At 38.8% G+C, this 22,260-nt stretch overlaps 14 non-coding genes across 14 annotated transcripts; all 14 read left to right on the top strand.

Annotated features, from left to right (window-relative positions):
• The first annotated feature begins 538 nt into the window (after nucleotides 1–538).
• trnar-ucg (transfer RNA arginine (anticodon UCG)) lies at nucleotides 539–611 on the top strand. Its single transcript has one exon. It is a non-coding gene; the product is annotated as a tRNA-Arg (tRNA).
• A 1,361-nt stretch (nucleotides 612–1,972) lies between these two features.
• trnar-ucg (transfer RNA arginine (anticodon UCG)) lies at nucleotides 1,973–2,045 on the top strand. The gene has a single exon. It is a non-coding gene; the product is annotated as a tRNA-Arg (tRNA).
• Nucleotides 2,046–2,689: 644 nt separating this feature from the next.
• trnaq-uug (transfer RNA glutamine (anticodon UUG)) lies at nucleotides 2,690–2,762 on the top strand. The gene has a single exon. It is a non-coding gene; the product is annotated as a tRNA-Gln (tRNA).
• A 1,361-nt stretch (nucleotides 2,763–4,123) lies between these two features.
• Nucleotides 4,124–4,196, top strand: trnar-ucg (transfer RNA arginine (anticodon UCG)). Its single transcript has one exon. It is a non-coding gene; the product is annotated as a tRNA-Arg (tRNA).
• A 1,361-nt stretch (nucleotides 4,197–5,557) lies between these two features.
• Nucleotides 5,558–5,630, top strand: trnar-ucg (transfer RNA arginine (anticodon UCG)). The gene has a single exon. It is a non-coding gene; the product is annotated as a tRNA-Arg (tRNA).
• Nucleotides 5,631–6,632: 1,002 nt separating this feature from the next.
• On the top strand, nucleotides 6,633–6,705 carry trnar-ucg (transfer RNA arginine (anticodon UCG)). Its single transcript has one exon. It is a non-coding gene; the product is annotated as a tRNA-Arg (tRNA).
• Nucleotides 6,706–9,499: 2,794 nt separating this feature from the next.
• Nucleotides 9,500–9,572, top strand: trnar-ucg (transfer RNA arginine (anticodon UCG)). Its single transcript has one exon. It is a non-coding gene; the product is annotated as a tRNA-Arg (tRNA).
• Nucleotides 9,573–10,574: 1,002 nt separating this feature from the next.
• trnal-uag (transfer RNA leucine (anticodon UAG)) lies at nucleotides 10,575–10,647 on the top strand. Its single transcript has one exon. It is a non-coding gene; the product is annotated as a tRNA-Leu (tRNA).
• Nucleotides 10,648–16,668: 6,021 nt separating this feature from the next.
• Nucleotides 16,669–16,741, top strand: trnar-ucg (transfer RNA arginine (anticodon UCG)). The gene has a single exon. It is a non-coding gene; the product is annotated as a tRNA-Arg (tRNA).
• A 644-nt stretch (nucleotides 16,742–17,385) lies between these two features.
• trnar-ucg (transfer RNA arginine (anticodon UCG)) lies at nucleotides 17,386–17,458 on the top strand. The gene has a single exon. It is a non-coding gene; the product is annotated as a tRNA-Arg (tRNA).
• A 644-nt stretch (nucleotides 17,459–18,102) lies between these two features.
• On the top strand, nucleotides 18,103–18,175 carry trnar-ucg (transfer RNA arginine (anticodon UCG)). The gene has a single exon. It is a non-coding gene; the product is annotated as a tRNA-Arg (tRNA).
• A 1,003-nt stretch (nucleotides 18,176–19,178) lies between these two features.
• Nucleotides 19,179–19,251, top strand: trnal-uag (transfer RNA leucine (anticodon UAG)). Its single transcript has one exon. It is a non-coding gene; the product is annotated as a tRNA-Leu (tRNA).
• A 1,463-nt stretch (nucleotides 19,252–20,714) lies between these two features.
• On the top strand, nucleotides 20,715–20,787 carry trnar-ucg (transfer RNA arginine (anticodon UCG)). Its single transcript has one exon. It is a non-coding gene; the product is annotated as a tRNA-Arg (tRNA).
• Nucleotides 20,788–21,789: 1,002 nt separating this feature from the next.
• On the top strand, nucleotides 21,790–21,862 carry trnar-ucg (transfer RNA arginine (anticodon UCG)). The gene has a single exon. It is a non-coding gene; the product is annotated as a tRNA-Arg (tRNA).
• Nucleotides 21,863–22,260: the final 398 nt, after the last annotated feature.

Below are 22,260 nucleotides of genomic sequence, written 5' to 3'. Positions count from 1 at the left end.
ATCTAAGAATGCGAGACCTGTGAAATATTGTGTCTGATTCTGCATCACAAGATTGAGGGATAGCGTCTCTTCGTACTTGTTCAATATAACTAGCTTTCCTCATTCGGACCGGTTCACAATTTTGATGTCTATTGTTGCAAAACAACGTCTGAATGATGTCATATTGGATTATGTGGAGTAGAGTGTGTCGCCTAATGGATAAGGTGTTTGACTTCAAATCAGACGATTGAGGGTTTGACTCTCCTCGTTGTTGTTTAATTTCATTAGCTCAGCTATTTTGGACATGTTCGCAACTTCCCGAGATAAGGCTTTGTTCTTCTTGCTTTGAAAAGCTAGGACATTGTTATAATATTTAATAATCTAAGAGTGCGAGGCCTGAGTAATATTGTGTCTGATTATGCATCACAAGATTGAGGGATAGCGTCTCTTCGTACTTGTTCAATATCACTAGCTTTCCTCATTCGGACAGGTTCGCAATTTTCATGTCTATTGTGGTAAAACAACGTCTGCATGATGTCATATAAGTGTATATGAAACAGGCTGTGTGGCCTAATGGATAAGGCGTCTGACTTCGAATCAGAAGATTGAGGGTTCGAGTCCCTTCTTGGTCGTTTAATTTCATAAACTCAGTTAATTTGGACTTGTTTGCAATTTGCGGAAATAAGTCTTTGTTCTTGTTGCTTTGAAATGCTAGAACATTGTCATGCAACTTCAATGATCTAAGAATGCGAGACCTGTGAAATATTGTGTCTGATTCTGCATCACAAGATTGAGGGATAGCGTCTCTTCGTACTTGTTCAATATAACTAGCTTTCCTCATTCGGACCGGTTCACAATTTTGATGTCTATTGTTGCAAAACAACGTCTGAATGATGTCATATTGGATTATGTGGAGTAGAGTGTGTCGCCTAATGGATAAGGTGTTTGACTTCAAATCAGACGATTGAGGGTTTGACTCTCCTCGTTGTTGTTTAATTTCAATTGCACAGCTATGTTGGACATGTTCACAACTTCCCGAGATAAGGCTTTGTTCTTCTTGCTTTGAAAAGCTAGGACATTGTTATAATATTTAATAATCTAAGAGTGCGAGGCCTGAGTAATATTGTGTCTGATTATGCATCACAAGATTGAGGGATAGCGTCTCTTCGTACTTGTTCAATATCACTAGCTTTCCTCATTCGGACAGGTTCGCAATTTTCATGTCTATTGTGGTAAAACAACGTCTGCATGATGTCATATAAGTGTAAATGAAAGAGGCTGCGTGGCCTAATGGATAAGGCGTCTGACTTCGATTCAGAGGATTGAGTGTTCGAGTCCCTTCTTGGTCGTTTAATTTCGTAAACTCAGTTAATTTGGACTTGTTTGCAATTTCCTGAAATAAGTCTTTGTTCTTGTTGCTTTGAAATGCTAGGACATTGTCATGCAACTTCAATGATCTAAGAATGCGAGACCTGTGAAATATTGTGTCTGATTCTGCATCACAAGATTGAGGGATAGCTTCTCTTCGTACTTGTTCAATATAACTAGCTTTCCTCATTCGGACCGGTTCACAATTTTGATGTCTATTGTTGCAAAACAACGTCTGAATGATGTCATATTGGATTATGTGGACTAGAGTGTGTCGCCTAATGGATAAGGTGTTTGACTTCAAATCAGAAGATTGAGGGTTTGACTCTCCTCGTTGTTGTTTAATTTCATTAGCACAGCTATTTTGGACATGTTCGCAATTTCCCGAGATAAGGCTTTGTTCTTCTTGCTTTGAAAAGCTAGGACATTGTTATAATATTTAATAATCTAAGAGTGCGAGGCCTGAGTAATATTGTGTCTGATTATGCATCACAAGATTGAGGGATAGCGTCTCTTCGTACTTGTTCAATATCACTAGCTTTCCTCATTCGGACAGGTTCGCAATTTTCATGTCTATTGTGTTAAAACAACGTCTGCATGATGTTATATAGGTGTATATGAAACAGGCTGCGTGGCCTAATGGATAAGGCGTCTGACTTCGAATCAGAAGATTGAGGGTTCGAGTCCCTTCGTGGTCATTTAATTTCGTAAACTCAGTTAATTTGGACTTGTTTGCAATTTCCTGAAATAAGTCTTTGTTCTTGTTGCTTTGAAATGCTAGGACATTGTCATGCAACTTCAATGATCTAAGAATGCGAGACCTGTGAAATATTGTGTCTGATTCTGCATCACAAGATTGAGGGATAGCTTCTCTTCGTACTTGTTCAATATAACTAGCTTTCCTCATTCGGACCGGTTCACAATTTTGATGTCTATTGTTGCAAAACAACGTCTGAATGATGTCATATTGGATTATGTGGAGTAGAGTGTGTCGCCTAATGGATAAGGTGTTTGACTTCAAATCAGACGATTGAGGGTTTGACTCTCCTCGTTGTTGTTTAATTTCATTAGCACAGCTATTTTGGACATGTTCGCAACTTCCCGAGATAAGGCTTTGTTCTTCTTGCTTTGAAAAGCTAGGACATTGTTATAATATTTAATAATCTAAGAGTGCGAGGCCTGAGTAATATTGTGTCTGATTATGCATCACAAGATTGAGGGATAGCGTCTCTTCGTACTTGTTCAATATCACTAGCTTTCCTAATTCGGACAGGTTCGCAATTTTCATGTCTATTGTGGCAAAACAACGTCTGCATGATGTCATATAGGAGTATATGTAACAGGTTGCGTGGCCTAATGGATAAGGCGTCTGACTTTGAATCAGAAGATTAAGGTTTCGAGTCCCTTCGTGGTCGTTTAATTTCATAAACTCAGTTAATTTGGACTTGTTTGCAATTTGCGGAAATAAGTCTTTGTTCTTGTTGCTTTGAAATGCTAGAACATTGTCATGCAACTTCAATGATCTAAGAATGCGAGACCTGTGAAATATTGTGTCTGATTCTGCATCACAAGATTGAGGGATAGCGTCTCTTCGTACTTGTTCAATATAACTAGCTTTCCTCATTCGGACCGGTTCACAATTTTGATGTCTATTGTTGCAAAACAAGGTCTGAATGATGTCATATTGGATTATGTGGAGTAGAGTGTGTCGCCTAATGGATAAGGTGTTTGACTTCAAATCAGACGATTGAGGGTTTGACTCTCCTCGTTGTTGTTTAATTTCAATTGCACAGCTATTTTGGACATGTTCGCAACTTCCCGAGATAAGGCTTTGTTCTTCTTGCTTTGAAAAGCTAGGACATTGTTATAATATTTAATAATCTAAGAGTGCGAGGCCTGAGTAATATTGTGTCTGATTATACATCACAAGATTGAGGGATAGCGTCTCTTCGTACTTGTTCAATATCACTAGCTTTCCTCATTCGGACAGGTTCGCAATTTTCATGTCTATTGTGGTAAAACAACGTCTGCATGATGTCATATAGGTGTAAATGAAAGAGGCTGCGTGGCCTAATGGATAAGGCGTCTGACTTCGATTCAGAGGATTGAGTGTTCGAGTCCCTTCTTGGTCGTTTAATTTCGTAAACTCAGTTAATTTGGACCTGTTTGCAATTTCCTGAAATAAGTCTTTGTTCTTGTTGCTTTGAAATGCTAGGACATTGTCATGCAACTTCAATGATCTAAGAATGCGAGACCTGTGAAATATTGTGTCTGATTCTGCATCACAAGATTGAGGGATAGCTTCTCTTCGTACTTGTTCAATATAACTAGCTTTCCTCATTCGGACCGGTTCACAATTTTGATGTCTATTGTTGCAAAACAACGTCTGAATGATGTCATATTGGATTATGTGGAGTAGAGTGTGTCGCCTAATGGATAAGGTGTTTGACTTCAAATCAGACGATTGAGGGTTTGACTCTCCTCGTTGTTGTTTAATTTCATTAGCACAGCTATTTTGGACATGTTCGCAACTTCCCGAGATAAGGCTTTGTTCTTCTTGCTTTGAAAAGCTAGGACATTGTTATAATATTTAATAATCTAAGAGTGCGAGGCCTGAGTAATATTGTGTCTGATTATGCATCACAAGATTGAGGGATAGCGTCTCTTCGTACTTGTTCAATATCACTAGCTTTCCTAATTCGGACAGGTTCGCAATTTTCATGTCTATTGTGGCAAAACAACGTCTGCATGATGTCATATAGGAGTATATGTAACAGGTTGCGTGGCCTAATGGATAAGGCGTCTGACTTCGAATCAGAAGATTAAGGGTTCGAGTCCCTTCGTGGTCGTTTAATTTCATAAACTCAGTTAATTTGGACTTGTTTGCAATTTGCGGAAATAAGTCTTTGTTCTTGTTGCTTTGAAATGCTAGAACATTGTCATGCAACTTCAATGATCTAAGAATGCGAGACCTGTGAAATATTGTGTCTGATTCTGCATCACAAGATTGAGGGATAGCGTCTCTTCGTACTTGTTCAATATAACTAGCTTTCCTCATTCGGACCGGTTCACAATTTTGATGTCTATTGTTGCAAAACAACGTCTGAATGATGTCATATTGGATTATGTGGAGTAGAGTGTGTCGCCTAATGGATAAGGTGTTTGACTTCAAATCAGACGATTGAGGGTTTGACTCTCCTCGTTGTTGTTTAATTTCAATTGCACAGCTATTTTGGACATGTTCGCAACTTCCCGAGATAAGGCTTTGTTCTTCTTGCTTTGAAAAGCTAGGACATTGTTATAATATTTAATAATCTAAGAGTGCGAGGCCTGAGTAATATTGTGTCTGATTATACATCACAAGATTGAGGGATAGCGTCTCTTCGTACTTGTTCAATATCACTAGCTTTCCTCATTCGGACAGGTTCGCAATTTTCATGTCTATTGTGGTAAAACAACGTCTGCATGATGTCATATAGGTGTAAATGAAAGAGGCTGCGTGGCCTAATGGATAAGGCGTCTGACTTCGATTCAGAGGATTGAGTGTTCGAGTCCCTTCTTGGTCGTTTAATTTCGTAAACTCAGTTAATTTGGACTTGTTTGCAATTTCCTGAAATAAGTCTTTGTTCTTGTTGCTTTGAAATGCTAGGACATTGTCATGCAACTTCAATGATCTAAGAATGCGAGACCTGTGAAATATTGTGTCTGATTCTGCATCACAAGATTGAGGGATAGCTTCTCTTCGTACTTGTTCAATATAACTAGCTTTCCTCATTCGGACCGGTTCACAATTTTGATGTCTATTGTTGCAAAACAACGTCTGAATGATGTCATATTGGATTATGTGGAGTAGAGTGTGTCGCCTAATGGATAAGGTGTTTGACTTCAAATCAGACGATTGAGGGTTTGACTCTCCTCGTTGTTGTTTAATTTCATTAGCACAGCTATTTTGGACATGTTCGCAACTTCCCGAGATAAGGCTTTGTTCTTCTTGCTTTGAAAAGCTAGGACATTGTTATAATATTTAATAATCTAAGAGTGCGAGGCCTGAGTAATATTGTGTCTGATTATGCATCACAAGATTGAGGGATAGCGTCTCTTCGTACTTGTTCAATATCACTAGCTTTCCTAATTCGGACAGGTTCGCAATTTTCATGTCTATTGTGGCAAAACAACGTCTGCATGATGTCATATAGGAGTATATGTAACAGGTTGCGTGGCCTAATGGATAAGGCGTCTGACTTCGAATCAGAAGATTAAGGGTTCGAGTCCCTTCGTGGTCGTTTAATTTCATAAACTCAGTTAATTTGGACTTGTTTGCAATTTGCGGAAATAAGTCTTTGTTCTTGTTGCTTTGAAATGCTAGAACATTGTCATGCAACTTCAATGATCTAAGAATGCGAGACCTGTGAAATATTGTGTCTGATTCTGCATCACAAGATTGAGGGATAGCGTCTCTTCGTACTTGTTCAATATAACTAGCTTTCCTCATTCGGACCGGTTCACAATTTTGATGTCTATTGTTGCAAAACAACGTCTGAATGATGTCATATTGGATTATGTGGAGTAGAGTGTGTCGCCTAATGGATAAGGTGTTTGACTTCAAATCAGACGATTGAGGGTTTGACTCTCCTCGTTGTTGTTTAATTTCAATTGCACAGCTATTTTGGACATGTTCGCAACTTCCCGAGATAAGGCTTTGTTCTTCTTGCTTTGAAAAGCTAGGACATTGTTATAATATTTAATAATCTAAGAGTGCGAGGCCTGAGTAATATTGTGTCTGATTATACATCACAAGATTGAGGGATAGCGTCTCTTCGTACTTGTTCAATATCACTAGCTTTCCTCACTCGGACAGGTTCGCAATTTTCATGTCTATTGTGGTAAAACAACGTCTGCATGATGTCATATAGGAGTATATGTAACAGGCTGCGTGACCTAATGGATAAGGCGTCTGACTTCGAATCAGAAGATTGAGGGTTCGAGTCCCTTCGTGGTCGTTTAATTTCATAAACTCAGTTAATTTGGACTTGTTCGCAACTTCCCGAGATAAGGCTTTGTTCTTCTTGCTTTGAAAAGCTAGGACATTGTTATAATATTTAATAATCTAAGAGTGCGAGGCCTGAGTAATATTGTGTCTGATTATGCATCACAAGATTGAGGGATAGCGACTCTTCGTACTTGTTCAATATCACTAGCTTTCCTCATTCGGACAGGTTCGCAATTTTCATGTCTATTGTGGTAAAACAACGTCTGCATGATGTCATATAGGTGTATATGAAACAGGCTGCGTGGCCTAATGGATAAGGCGTCTGACTTCGAATCAGAAGATTGAGGGTTCGAGTCCCTTCGTGGTCATTTACTTTCGTAAACTCAGTTAATTTGGATTTGTTTGCAATTTCCTGAAATAAGTCTTTGTTCTTGTTGCTTTGAAATGCTAGGACATTGTCATGCAACTTCAATGATCTAAGAATGCGAGACCTGTGAAATATTGTGTCTGATTCTGCATCACAAGATTGAGGGATAACTTCTCTTCGTACTTGTTCAATATAACTAGCTTTCCTCATTCGGACCGGTTCACAATTTTGATATCTATTGTTGCAAAACAACGTCTGAATGATGTCATATTGGATTATGTGGAGTAGAATGTGTCGCCTAATGGATAAGGTGTTTGACTTCAAATCAGACGATTGAGGGTTTGACTCTCCTCGTTGTTGTTTAATTTCATTAGCACAGCTATTTTGGACATGTTCGCAACTTCCCGAGATAAGGCTTTGTTCTTCTTGCTTTGAAAAGCTAGGACATTGTTATAATATTTAATAATCTAAGAGTGCGAGGCCTGAGTAATATTGTGTCTGATTATGCATCACAAGATTGAGGGATAGCGTCTCTTCGTACTTGTTCAATATCACTAGCTTTCCTCATTCGGACAGGTTCGCAATTTTCATGTCTATTGTGGTAAAACAACGTCTGCATGATGTCATATAAGTGTATTTGAAACAGGCTACGTGGCCTAATGGATAAGGTGTCTGACTTCGAATCAGAAGATTGAGGTTTCGAGTCCCTTCGTGGTCGTTTAATTTCGTAAACTCAGTTAATTTGGACTTGTTTGCAATTTCCTGAAATAAGTCTTTGTTCTTGTTGCTTTGAAATGCTAGAACATTGTCATGCAACTTCAATGATCTAAGAATGCGAGACCTGTGAAATATTGTGTCTGATTCTGCATCACAAGATTGAGGGATAGCTTCTCTTCGTACTTGTTCAATATAACTAGCTTTCCTCATTCGGACCGGTTCACAATTTTGATATCTATTGTTGCAAAACAACGTCTGAATGATGTCATATTGGATTATGTGGAGTAGAGTGTGTCGCCTAATGGATAAGGTGTTTGACTTCAAATCAGACGATTGAGGGTTTGACTCTCCTCGTTGTTGTTTAATTTCATTAGCACAGCTATTTTGGACATGTTCGCAACTTCCCGAGATAAGGCTTTGTTCTTCTTGCTTTGAAAAGCTAGGACATTGTTATAATATTTAATAATCTAAGAGTGCGAGGCCTGAGTAATATTGTGTCTGATTATGCATCACAAGATTGAGGGATAGCGTCTCTTCGTACTTGTTCAATATCACTAGCTTTCCTCATTCGGACAGGTTCGCAATTTTCATGTCTATTGTGGTAAAACAACGTCTGCATGATGTCATATAGGAGTATATGTAACAGGCTGCGTGGCCTAATGGATAAGGCGTCTGACTTCGAATCAGAAGATTGAGGGTTCGAGTCCCTTCGTTGTCGTTTAATTTCATAAACTCAGTTAATTTGGACTTGTTCGCAACTTCCCGAGATAAGGCTTTGTTCTTCTTGCTTTGAAAAGCTAGGACATTGTTATAATATTTAATAATCTAAGAGTGCGAGGCCTGAGTAATATTGTGTCTGATTATGCATCACAAGATTGAGGGATAGCGTCTCTTCGTACTTGTTCAATATCACTAGCTTTCCTCATTCGGACAGGTTCGCAATTTTCATGTCTATTGTGGTAAAACAACGTCTGCATGATGTCATATAAGTGTAATTCAAACAGGCTGCGTGGCCTAATGGATAAGGCGTCTGACTTCGAATCAGAAGATTAAGGGTCCGAGTCCCTTCGTGGTCGGTTAATTTCGTAAACTCAGTTAATTTGGACTTGTTTGCAATTTCCTGAAATTAGTCTTTGTTCTTGTTGCTTTGAAATGCTAGAACATTGTCATGCAACTTCAATGATCTAAGAATGCGAGACCTGTGAAATATTGTGTCTGATTCTGCATCACAAGATTGAGGGATAGCGTCTCTTCGTACTTGTTCAATATAACTAGCTTTCCTCATTCGGACCGGTTCACAATTTTGATGTCTATTGTTGCAAAACAACGTCTGAATGATGTCATATTGGATTATGTGGAGTAGAGTGTGTCGCCTAATGGATAAGGTGTTTGACTTCAAATCAGACGATTGAGGGTTTGACTCTCCTCGTTGTTGTTTAATTTCATTAGCACAGCTATTTTGGACATGTTCGCAACTTCCCGAGATAAGGCTTTGTTCTTCTTGCTTTGAAAAGCTAGGACATTGTTATAATATTTAATAATCTAAGAGTGCGAGGCCTGAGTAATATTGTGTCTGATTATGCATCACAAGATTGAGGGATAGCGTCTCTTCGTACTTGTTCAATATCACTAGCTTTCCTCATTCGGACAGGTTCGCAATTTTCATGTCTATTGTGGTAAAACAACGTCTGCATGATGTCATATAGGAGTATATGTAACAGGCTGCGTGGCCTAATGGATAAGGCGTCTGACTTCGAATCAGAAGATTGAGGGTTCGAGTCCCTTCGTTGTCGTTTAATTTCATAAACTCAGTTAATTTGGACTTGTTCGCAACTTCCCGAGATAAGGCTTTGTTCTTCTTGCTTTGAAAAGCTAGGACATTGTTATAATATTTAATAATCTAAGAGTGCGAGGCCTGAGTAATATTGTGTCTGATTATGCATCACAAGATTGAGGGATAGCGTCTCTTCGTACTTGTTCAATATCACTAGCTTTCCTCATTCGGACAGGTTCGCAATTTTCATGTCTATTGTGGTAAAACAACGTCTGCATGATGTCATATAAGTGTAATTGAAACAGGCTGCGTGGCCTAATGGATAAGGCGTCTGACTTCGAATCAGAAGATTAAGGGTTCGAGTCCCTTCGTGGTCGGTTAATTTCGTAAACTCAGTTAATTTGGACTTGTTTGCAATTTCCTGAAATTAGTCTTTGTTCTTGTTGCTTTGAAATGCTAGAACATTGTCATGCAACTTCAATGATCTAAGAATGCGAGACCTGTGAAATATTGTGTCTGATTCTGCATCACAAGATTGAGGGATAGCGTCTCTTCGTACTTGTTCAATATAACTAGCTTTCCTCATTCGGACCGGTTCACAATTTTGATGTCTATTGTTGCAAAACAACGTCTGAATGATGTCATATTGGATTATGTGGAGTAGAGTGTGTCGCCTAATGGATAAGGTGTTTGACTTCAAATCAGACGATTGAGGGTTTGACTCTCCTCGTTGTTGTTTAATTTCATTAGCACAGCTATTTTGGACATGTTCGCAATTTCCCGAGATAAGGCTTTGTTCTTCTTGCTTTGAAAAGCTAGGACATTGTTATAATATTTAATAATCTAAGAGTGCGAGGCCTGAGTAATATTGTGTCTGATTATGCATCACAAGATTGGGGGATAGCGTCTCTTCGTACTTGTTCAATATCACTAGCTTTCCTCATTCGGACAGGTTCGCAATTTTCATGTCTATTGTGGTAAAACAACGTCTGCATGATGTCATATAGGAGTATATGTAACAGGCTGCGTGGCCTAATGGATAAGGCGTCTGACTTCGAATCAGAAGATCGAGGGTTCGAGTCCCTTCGTGTTCGTTTAATTTCATAAAATCAGTTAATTTGGACTTGTTTGCAACTTCCCGAGATAAGGCTTTGTTCTTCTTGCTTTGAAAAGCTAGGACATTGTTATAATATTTAATAATCTAAGAGTGCGAGGCCTGAGTAATATTGTGTCTGATTATGCATCACAAGATTGAGGGATAGCGTCTCTTCGTACTTGTTCAATATCACTAGCTTTCCTCATTCGGACAGGTTCGCAATTTTCATGTCTATTGTGGAAAAACAACGTCTGCATGATGTCATATAGGTGTAAATGAATCAGGCTGCGTGGCCTAATGGATAAGGCGTCTGACTTAGAATCAGAAGATTGAGGGTTCGATTCCCTTCGTGGTCGTTTAATTTCGTAAACTCAGTTAATTTGGACTTGTTTGCAATTTCCTGAAATAAGTCTTTGTTCTTGTTGCTTTGAAATGCTAGAACATTGTCATGCAACTTCAATGATCTAAGAATGCGAGACCTGTGAAATATTGTGTCTGATTCTGCATCACAAGATTGAGGGATAGCTTCTCTTCGTACTTGTTCAATATAACTAGCTTTCCTCATTCGGACCGGTTCACAATTTTGATATCTATTGTTGCAAAACAACGTCTGAATGATGTCATATTGGATTATGTGGAGTAGAGTGTGTCGCCTAATGGATAAGGTGTTTGACTTCAAATCAGACGATTGAGGGTTTGACTCTCCTCGTTGTTGTTTAATTTCATTAGCACAGCTATTTTGGACATGTTCGCAACTTCCCGAGATAAGGCTTTGTTCTTCTTGCTTTGAAAAGCTAGGACATTGTTATAATATTTAATAATCTAAGAGTGCGAGGCCTGAGTAATATTGTGTCTGATTATGCATCACAAGATTGAGGGATAGCGTCTCTTCGTACTTGTTCAATATCACTAGCTTTCCTCATTCGGACAGGTTCGCAATTTTCATGTCTATTGTGGTAAAACAACGTCTGCATGATGTCATATAAGTGTATATGAAACAGGCTGCGTGGCCTAATGGATAAGGTGTCTGACTTCGAATCAGAAGATTGAGGTTTCGAGTCCCTTCGTGGTCGTTTAATTTCGTAAACTCAGTTAATTTGGACTTGTTTGCAATTTCCTGAAATAAGTCTTTGTTCTTGTTGCTTTGAAATGCTAGGACATTGTCATGCAACTTCAATGATCTAAGAATGCGAGACCTGTGAAATATTGTGTCTGATTCTGCATCACAAGATTGAGGGATAGCTTCTCTTCGTACTTGTTCAATATAACTAGCTTTCCTCATTCGGACCTGTTCACAATTTTGATGTCTATTGTTGCAAAACAACGTCTGAATGATGTCATATTGGATTATGTGGAGTAGAGTGTGTCGCCTAATGGATAAGGTGTTTGACTTCAAATCAGACGGTTGAGGGTTTGACTCTCCTCGTTGTTGTTTAATTTCATTAGCTCAGCTATTTTGGACATGTTCGCAACTTCCCGAGATAAGGCTTTGTTCTTCTTGCTTTGAAAAGCTAGGACATTGTTATACAATTTAATAATCTAAGAGTGCGAGGCCTGAGTAATATTGTGTCTGATTATGCATCACAAGATTGAGGGATAGCGTCTCTTCATACTTGTTCAATATCACTAGCTTTCCTCATTCGGACAGGTTCGCAATTTTCATGTCTATTGTGGCAAAACAACGTCTGCATGATGTCATATAGGAGTATATGTAACAGGTTGCGTGGCCTAATGGATAAGGCGTCTGACTTCGAATTAGAAGATTAAGGGTTCGAGTCCCTTCGTGGTCGGTTAATTTCATAAACTCAGTTAATTTGGACTTGTTTGCAATTTCCTGAAATTAGTCTTTGTTCTTGTTGCTTTGAAATGCTAGGACATTGTCATGCAACTTCAATGATCTAAGAATGCGAGACCTGTGAAATATTGTGTCTGATTCTGCATCACAAGATTGAGGGATAGCTTCTCTTCGTACTTGTTCAATATAACTAGCTTTCCTCATTCGGACCGGTTCACAATTTTGATATCTATTGTTGCAAAACAACGTCTGAATGATGTCATATTGGATTATGTGGAGTAGAATGTGTCGCCTAATGGATAAGGTGTTTGACTTCAAATCAGACGATTGAGGGTTTGACTCTCCTCGTTGTTGTTTAATTTCATTAGCACAGCTATTTTGGACATGTTCGCAACTTCCCGAGATAAGGCTTTGTTCTTCTTGCTTTGAAAAGCTAGGACATTGTTATAATATTTAATAATCTAAGAGTGCGAGGCCTGAGTAATATTGTGTCTGATTATGCATCACAAGATTGAGGGATAGCGTCTCTTCGTACTTGTTCAATATCACTAGCTTTCCTCATTCGGACAGGTTCGCAATTTTCATGTCTATTGTGGTAAAACAACGTCTGCATGATGTCATATAAGTGTATATGAAACAGGCTGCGTGGCCTAATGGATAAGGTGTCTGACTTCGAATCAGAAGATTGAGGTTTCGAGTCCCTTCGTGGTCGTTTAATTTCGTAAACTCAGTTAATTTGGACTTGTTTGCAATTTCCTGAAATAAGTCTTTGTTCTTGTTGCTTTGAAATGCTAGGACATTGTCATGCAACTTCAATGATCTAAGAATGCGAGACCTGTGAAATATTGTGTCTGATTCTGCATCACAAGATTGAGGGATAGCTTCTCTTCGTACTTGTTCAATATAACTAGCTTTCCTCATTCGGACCTGTTCACAATTTTGATGTCTATTGTTGCAAAACAACGTCTGAATGATGTCATATTGGATTATGTGGAGTAGAGTGTGTCGCCTAATGGATAAGGTGTTTGACTTCAAATCAGACGATTGAGGGTTTGACTCTCCTCGTTGTTGTTTAATTTCATTAGCACAGCTATTTTGGACATGTTCGCAACTTCCCGAGATAAGGCTTTGTTCTTCTTGCTTTGAAAAGCTAGGACATTGTTATAATATTTAATAATCTAAGAGTGCGAGGCCTGAGTAATATTGTGTCTGATTATGCATCACAAGATTGAGGGATAGCGTCTCTTCGTACTTGTTCAATATCACTAGCTTTCCTCATTCGGACAGGTTCGCAATTTTCATGTCTATTGTGGTAAAACAACGTCTGCATGATGTCATATAAGTGTATATGAAACAGGCTGCGTGGCCTAATGGATAAGGTGTCTGACTTCGAATCAGAAGATTGAGGTTTCGAGTCCCTTCGTGGTCGTTTAATTTCGTAAACTCAGTTAATTTGGACTTGTTTGCAATTTCCTGAAATAAGTCTTTGTTCTTGTTGCTTTGAAATGCTAGGACATTGTCATGCAACTTCAATGATCTAAGAATGCGAGACCTGTGAAATATTGTGTCTGATTCTGCATCACAAGATTGAGGGATAGCTTCTCTTCGTACTTGTTCAATATAACTAGCTTTCCTCATTCGGACCTGTTCACAATTTTGATATCTATTGTTGCAAAACAACGTCTGAATGATGTCATATTGGATTATGTGGAGTAGAGTGTGTCGCCTAATGGATAAGGTGTTTGACTTCAAATCAGACGGTTGAGGGTTTGACTCTCCTCGTTGTTGTTTAATTTCATTAGCTCAGCTATTTTGGACATGTTCGCAACTTCCCGAGATAAGGCTTTGTTCTTCTTGCTTTGAAAAGCTAGGACATTGTTATACAATTTAATAATCTAAGAGTGCGAGGCCTGAGTAATATTGTGTCTGATTATGCATCACAAGATTGAGGGATAGCGTCTCTTCATACTTGTTCAATATCACTAGCTTTCCTCATTCGGACAGGTTCGCAATTTTCATGTCTATTGTGGCAAAACAACGTCTGCATGATGTCATATAGGAGTATATGTAACAGGTTGCGTGGCCTAATGGATAAGGCGTCTGACTTCGAATTAGAAGATTAAGGGTTCGAGTCCCTTCGTGGTCGGTTAATTTCATAAACTCAGTTAATTTGGACTTGTTTGCAATTTCCTGAAATTAGTCTTTGTTCTTGTTGCTTTGAAATGCTAGGACATTGTCATGCAACTTCAATGATCTAAGAATGCGAGACCTGTGAAATATTGTGTCTGATTCTGCATCACAAGATTGAGGGATAGCTTCTCTTCGTACTTGTTCAATATAACTAGCTTTCCTCATTCGGACCGGTTCACAATTTTGATATCTATTGTTGCAAAACAACGTCTGAATGATGTCATATTGGATTATGTGGAGTAGAATGTGTCGCCTAATGGATAAGGTGTTTGACTTCAAATCAGACGATTGAGGGTTTGACTCTCCTCGTTGTTGTTTAATTTCATTAGCACAGCTATTTTGGACATGTTCGCAACTTCCCGAGATAAGGCTTTGTTCTTCTTGCTTTGAAAAGCTAGGACATTGTTATAATATTTAATAATCTAAGAGTGCGAGGCCTGAGTAATATTGTGTCTGATTATGCATCACAAGATTGAGGGATAGCGTCTCTTCGTACTTGTTCAATATCACTAGCTTTCCTCATTCGGACAGGTTCGCAATTTTCATGTCTATTGTGGTAAAACAACGTCTGCATGATGTCATATAAGTGTATATGAAACAGGCTGCGTGGCCTAATGGATAAGGTGTCTGACTTCGAATCAGAAGATTGAGGTTTCGAGTCCCTTCGTGGTCGTTTAATTTCGTAAACTCAGTTAATTTGGACTTGTTTGCAATTTCCTGAAATAAGTCTTTGTTCTTGTTGCTTTGAAATGCTAGGACATTGTCATGCAACTTCAATGATCTAAGAATGCGAGACCTGTGAAATATTGTGTCTGATTCTGCATCACAAGATTGAGGGATAGCTTCTCTTCGTACTTGTTCAATATAACTAGCTTTCCTCATTCGGACCGGTTCACAATTTTGATATCTATTGTTGCAAAACAACGTCTGAATGATGTCATATTGGATTATGTGGAGTAGAATGTGTCGCCTAATGGATAAGGTGTTTGACTTCAAATCAGACGATTGAGGGTTTGACTCTCCTCGTTGTTGTTTAATTTCATTAGCACAGCTATTTTGGACATGTTCGCAACTTCCCGAGATAAGGCTTTGTTCTTCTTGCTTTGAAAAGCTAGGACATTGTTATAATATTTAATAATCTAAGAGTGCGAGGCCTGAGTAATATTGTGTCTGATTATGCATCACAAGATTGAGGGATAGCGTCTCTTCGTACTTGTTCAATATCACTAGCTTTCCTCATTCGGACAGGTTCGCAATTTTCATGTCTATTGTGGTAAAACAACGTCTGCATGATGTCATATAAGTGTATTTGAAACAGGCTATGTGGCCTAATGGATAAGGCGTCTGACTTCGAATCAGAAGATTGAGGTTTCGAGTCCCTTCGTGGTCGTTTAATTTCGTAAACTCAGTTAATTTGGACTTGTTTGCAATTTCCTGAAATAAGTCTTTGTTCTTGTTGCTTTGAAATGCTAGAACATTGTCATGCAACTTCAATGATCTAAGAATGCGAGACCTGTGAAATATTGTGTCTGATTCTGCATCACAAGATTGAGGGATAGCTTCTCTTCGTACTTGTTCAATATAACTAGCTTTCCTCATTCGGACCGGTTCACAATTTTGATATCTATTGTTGCAAAACAACGTCTGAATGATGTCATATTGGATTATGTGGAGTAGAGTGTGTCGCCTAATGGATAAGGTGTTTGACTTCAAATCAGACGATTGAGGGTTTGACTCTCCTCGTTGTTGTTTAATTTCATTAGCACAGCTATTTTGGACATGTTCGCAACTTCCCGAGATAAGGCTTTGTTCTTCTTGCTTTGAAAAGCTAGGACATTGTTATAATATTTAATAATCTAAGAGTGCGAGGCCTGAGTAATATTGTGTCTGATTATGCATCACAAGATTGAGGGATAGCGTCTCTTCGTACTTGTTCAATATCACTAGCTTTCCTCATTCGGACAGGTTCGCAATTTTCATGTCTATTGTGGTAAAACAACGTCTGCATGATGTCATATAGAAGTATATGTAACAGGCTGCGTGGCCTAATGGATAAGGCGTCTGACTTCGAATCAGAAGATTGAGGGTTCGAGTCCCTTCGTTGTCGTTTAATTTCATAAACTCAGTTAATTTGGACTTGTTCGCAACTTCCCGAGATAAGGCTTTGTTCTTCTTGCTTTGAAAAGCTAGGACATTGTTATAATATTTAATAATCTAAGAGTGCGAGGCCTGAGTAATATTGTGTCTGATTATGCATCACAAGATTGAGGGATAGCGTCTCTTCGTACTTGTTCAATATCACTAGCTTTCCTCATTCGGACAGGTTCGCAATTTTCATGTCTATTGTGGTAAAACAACGTCTGCATGATGTCATATAAGTGTAATTGAAACAGGCTGCGTGGCCTAATGGATAAGGCGTCTGACTTCGAATCAGAAGATTAAGGGTTCGAGTCCCTTCGTGGTCGGTTAATTTCGTAAACTCAGTTAATTTGGACTTGTTTGCAATTTCCTGAAATTAGTCTTTGTTCTTGTTGCTTTGAAATGCTAGAACATTGTCATGCAACTTCAATGATCTAAGAATGCGAGACCTGTGAAATATTGTGTCTGATTCTGCATCACAAGATTGAGGGATAGCGTCTCTTCGTACTTGTTCAATATAACTAGCTTTCCTCATTCGGACCGGTTCACAATTTTGATGTCTATTGTTGCAAAACAACGTCTGAATGATGTCATATTGGATTATGTGGAGTAGAGTGTGTCGCCTAATGGATAAGGTGTTTGACTTCAAATCAGACGATTGAGGGTTTGACTCTCCTCGTTGTTGTTTAATTTCATTAGCACAGCTATTTTGGACATGTTCGCAATTTCCCGAGATAAGGCTTTGTTCTTCTTGCTTTGAAAAGCTAGGACATTGTTATAATATTTAATAATCTAAGAGTGCGAGGCCTGAGTAATATTGTGTCTGATTATGCATCACAAGATTGGGGGATAGCGTCTCTTCGTACTTGTTCAATATCACTAGCTTTCCTCATTCGGACAGGTTCGCAATTTTCATGTCTATTGTGGTAAAACAACGTCTGCATGATGTCATATAAGTGTAATTGAAACAGGCTGCGTGGCCTAATGGATAAGGCGTCTGACTTCGAATCAGAAGATTAAGGGTTCGAGTCCCTTCGTGGTCGGTTAATTTCGTAAACTCAGTTAATTTGGACTTGTTTGCAATTTCCTGAAATAAGTCTTTGTTCTTGTTGCTTTGAAATGCTAGGACATTGTCATGCAACTTCAATGATCTAAGAATGCGAGACCTGTGAAATATTGTGTCTGATTCTGCATCACAAGATTGAGGGATAGCGTCTCTTCGTACTTGTTCAATATAACTAGCTTTCCTCATTCGGACCGGTTCACAATTTTGATGTATATTGTTGCAAAACAACGTCTGAATGATGTCATATTGGATTATGTGGAGTAGAGTGTGTCGCCTAATGGATAAGGTGTTTGACTTCAAATCAGACGATTGAGGGTTTGACTCTCCTCGTTGTTGTTTAATTTCATTAGCACAGCTATTTTGGACATGTTCGCAATTTCCCGAGATAAGGCTTTGTTCTTCTTGCTTTGAAAAGCTAGGACATTGTTATAATATTTAATAATCTAAGAGTGCGAGGCCTGAGTAATATTGTGTCTGATTATGCATCACAAGATTGGGGGATAGCGTCTCTTCGTACTTGTTCAATATCACTAGCTTTCCTCATTCGGACAGGTTCGCAATTTTCATGTCTATTGTGGTAAAACAACGTCTGCATGATGTCATATAAGTGTAATTGAAACAGGCTGCGTGGCCTAATGGATAAGGCGTCTGACTTCGAATCAGAAGATTAAGGGTTCGAGTCCCTTCGTGGTCGGTTAATTTCGTAAACTCAGTTAATTTGGACTTGTTTGCAATTTCCTGAAATAAGTCTTTGTTCTTGTTGCTTTGAAATGCTAGGACATTGTCATGCAACTTCAATGATCTAAGAATGCGAGACCTGTGAAATATTGTGTCTGATTCTGCATCACAAGATTGAGGGATAGCTTCTCTTCGTACTTGTTCAATATAACTAGCTTTCCTCATTCGGACCTGTTCACAATTTTGATGTCTATTGTTGCAAAACAACGTCTGAATGATGTCATATTGGATTATGTGGAGTAGAGTGTGTTCCCTAATGGATAAGGTGTTTGACTTCAAATCAGACGATTGAGGGTTTGACTCTCCTCGTTGTTGTTTAATTTCATTAGCTCAGCTATTTTGGACATGTTCGCAACTTCCCGAGATAAGGCTTTGTTCTTCTTGCTTTGAAAAGCTAGGACATTGTTATACAATTTAATAATCTAAGAGTGCGAGGCCTGAGTAATATTGTGTCTGATTATGCATCACAAGATTGAGGGATAGCGTCTCTTCATACTTGTTCAATATCACTAGCTTTCCTCATTCGGACAGGTTCGCAATTTTCATGTCTATTGTGGCAAAACAACGTCTGCATGATGTCATATAGGAGTATATGTAACAGGTTGCGTGGCCTAATGGATAAGGCGTCTGACTTCGAATCAGAAGATTAAGGGATCGAGTCCCTTCGTGGTCGTTTAATTTCATAAACTCAGTTAATTTGGACTTGTTTGCAATTTGCGGAAATAAGTCTTTGTTCTTGTTGCTTTGAAATGCTAGAACATTGTCATGCAACTTCAATGATCTAAGAATGCGAGACCTGTGAAATATTGTGTCTGATTCTGCATCACAAGATTGAGGGATAGCGTCTCTTCGTACTTGTTCAATATCACTAGCTTTCCTCATTCGGACAGGTTCGCAATTTTCATGTCTATTGTGGAAAAACAACGTCTGCATGATGTCATATATGTGTAAATGAATCAGGCTGCGTGGCCTAATGGATAAGGCGTCTGACTTAGAATCAGAAGATTGAGGGTTCGAGTCCCTCCGTGGTCGTTTAATTTCGTAAACTCAGTTAATTTGGACTTGTTTGCAATTTCCTGAAATAGTGTCTGACTTCGAATCAGAAGATTGAGGTTTCGAGTCCCTTCGTGGTCGTTTAATTTCGTAAACTCAGTTAATTTGGACTTGTTTGCAATTTCCTGAAATAAGTCTTTGTTCTTGTTGCTTTGAAATGCTAGGACATTGTCATGCAACTTCAATGATCTAAGAATGCGAGACCTGTGAAATATTGTGTCTGATTCTGCATCACAAGATTGAGGGATAGCTTCTCTTCGTACTTGTTCAATATAACTAGCTTTCCTCATTCGGACCTGTTCACAATTTTGATGTCTATTGTTGCAAAACAACGTCTGAATGATGTCATATTGGATTATGTGGAGTAGAGTGTGTTCCCTAATGGATAAGGTGTTTGACTTCAAATCAGACGATTGAGGGTTTGACTCTCCTCGTTGTTGTTTAATTTCATTAGCTCAGCTATTTTGGACATGTTCGCAACTTCCCGAGATAAGGCTTTGTTCTTCTTGCTTTGAAAAGCTAGGACATTGTTATACAATTTAATAATCTAAGAGTGCGAGGCCTGAGTAATATTGTGTCTGATTATGCATCACAAGATTGAGGGATAGCGTCTCTTCATACTTGTTCAATATCACTAGCTTTCCTCATTCGGACAGGTTCGCAATTTTCATGTCTATTGTGGCAAAACAACGTCTGCATGATGTCATATAGGAGTATATGTAACAGGTTGCGTGGCCTAATGGATAAGGCGTCTGACTTCGAATCAGAAGATTAAGGGATCGAGTCCCTTCGTGGTCGTTTAATTTCATAAACTCAGTTAATTTGGACTTGTTTGCTATTTGCGGAAATAAGTCTTTGTTCTTGTTGCTTTGAAATGCTAGAACATTGTCATGCAACTTCAATGATCTAAGAATGCGAGACCTGTGAAATATTGTGTCTGATTCTGCATCACAAGATTGAGGGATAGCGTCTCTTCGTACTTGTTCAATATAACTAGCTTTCCTCATTCGGACCGGTTCACAATTTTGATGTCTATTGTTGCAAAACAACGTCAGAATGATGTCATATTGGATTATGTGGAGTAGAGTGTGTCGCCTAATGGATAAGGTGTTTGACTTCAAATCAGACGATTGAGGGTTTGACTCTCCTCGTTGTTGTTTAATTTCATTAGCACAACTATTTTGGACATGTTCGCAACTTCCCGAGATAAGGCTTTGTTCTTCTTGCTTTGAAAAGCTAGGACATTGTTATAATATTTAATAATCTAAGAGTGCGAGGCCTGAGTAATATTGTGTCTGATTATGCATCACAAGATTGAGGGATAGCGTCTCTTCGTACTTGTTCAATATCACTAGCTTTCCTCATTCGGACAGGTTCGCAAGTTTCATGTCTATTGTGGTAAAACAACGTCTGCATGATGTCATATAAGTTTATATGAAACAGGCTGCGTGGCCTAATGGATAAGGCGTCTGACTTCGAATCAGAAGATTGAGGGTTCGAGTCCCTTCGTGGTCGTTTAATTTCATAAACTCAGTTAATTTGGACTTGTTCGCAACTTCCCGAGATAAGGCTTTGTTCTTCTTGCTTTGAAAAGCTAGGACATTGTTATAATATTTAATAATCTAAGAGTGCGAGGCCTGAGTAATATTGTGTCTGATTATGCATCACAAGATTGAGGGATAGCGTCTCTTCGTACTTGTTCAATATCACTAGCTTTCCTCATTCGGACAGGTTCGCAATTTTCATGTCTATTGTGGTAAAACAACGTCTGCATGATGTCATATAAGTGTATTTGAAACAGGCTGCGTGGCCTAATGGATAAGGTGTCTGACTTCGAATCAGAAGACTGAGGTTTCGATTCCCTTCGTGGTCGTTTAATTTCGTAAACTCAGTTAATTTGGACTTGTTTGCAATTTCCTGAAATAAGTCTTTGTTCTTGTTGCTTTGAAATGCTAGAACATTGTCATGCAACTTCAATGATCTAAGAATGCGAGACCTGTGAAATATTGTGTCTGATTCTGCATCACAAGATTGAGGGATAGCTTCTCTTCGTACTTGTTCAATATAACTAGCTTTCCTCATTCGGACCGGTTCACAATTTTGATATCTATTGTTGCAAAACAACGTCTGAATGATGTCATATTGGATTATGTGGAGTAGAGTGTGTCGCCTAATGGATAAGGTGTTTGACTTCAAATCAGACGATTGAGGGTTTGACTCTCCTCGTTGTTGTTTAATTTCATTAGCACAACTATTTTGGACATGTTCGCAACTTCCCGAGATAAGGCTTTGTTCTTCTTGCTTTGAAAAGCTAGGACATTGTTATAATATTTAATAATCTAAGAGTGCGAGGCCTGAGTAATATTGTGTCTGATTATGCATCACAAGATTGAGGGATAGCGTCTCTTCGTACTTGTTCAATATCACTAGCTTTCCTCATTCGGACAGGTTCGCAAGTTTCATGTCTATTGTGGTAAAACAACGTCTGCATGATGTCAGATAAGTTTATATGAAACAGGCTGCGTGGCCTAATGGATAAGGCGTCTGACTTCGAATCAGAAGATTGAGGGTTCGAGTCCCTTCGTGGTCGTTTAATTTCATAAACTCAGTTAATTTGGACTTGTTCGCAACTTCCCGAGATAAGGCTTTGTTCTTCTTGCTTTGAAAAGCTAGGACATTGTTATAATATTTAATAATCTAAGAGTGCGAGGCCTGAGTAATATTGTGTCTGATTATGCATCACAAGATTGAGGGATAGCGTCTCTTCGTACTTGTTCAATATCACTAGCTTTCCTCATTCGGACAGGTTCGCAATTTTCATGTCTATTGTGGTAAAACAACGTCTGCATGATGTCATATAAGTGTATTTGAAACAGGCTGCGTGGCCTAATGGATAAGGTGTCTGACTTCGAATCAGAAGACTGAGGTTTCGATTCCCTTCGTGGTCGTTTAATTTCGTAAACTCAGTTAATTTGGACTTGTTTGCAA

Source organism: Salvelinus alpinus, chromosome 25, assembly GCF_045679555.1.
Source record: "Salvelinus alpinus chromosome 25, SLU_Salpinus.1, whole genome shotgun sequence".
Classification (NCBI taxonomy): Eukaryota; Metazoa; Chordata; class Actinopteri; order Salmoniformes; family Salmonidae; genus Salvelinus; species Salvelinus alpinus.
The sequence above is the reverse complement of the archived record's forward strand: the minus strand, read 5'-3'. Positions and strand labels throughout refer to the sequence as shown.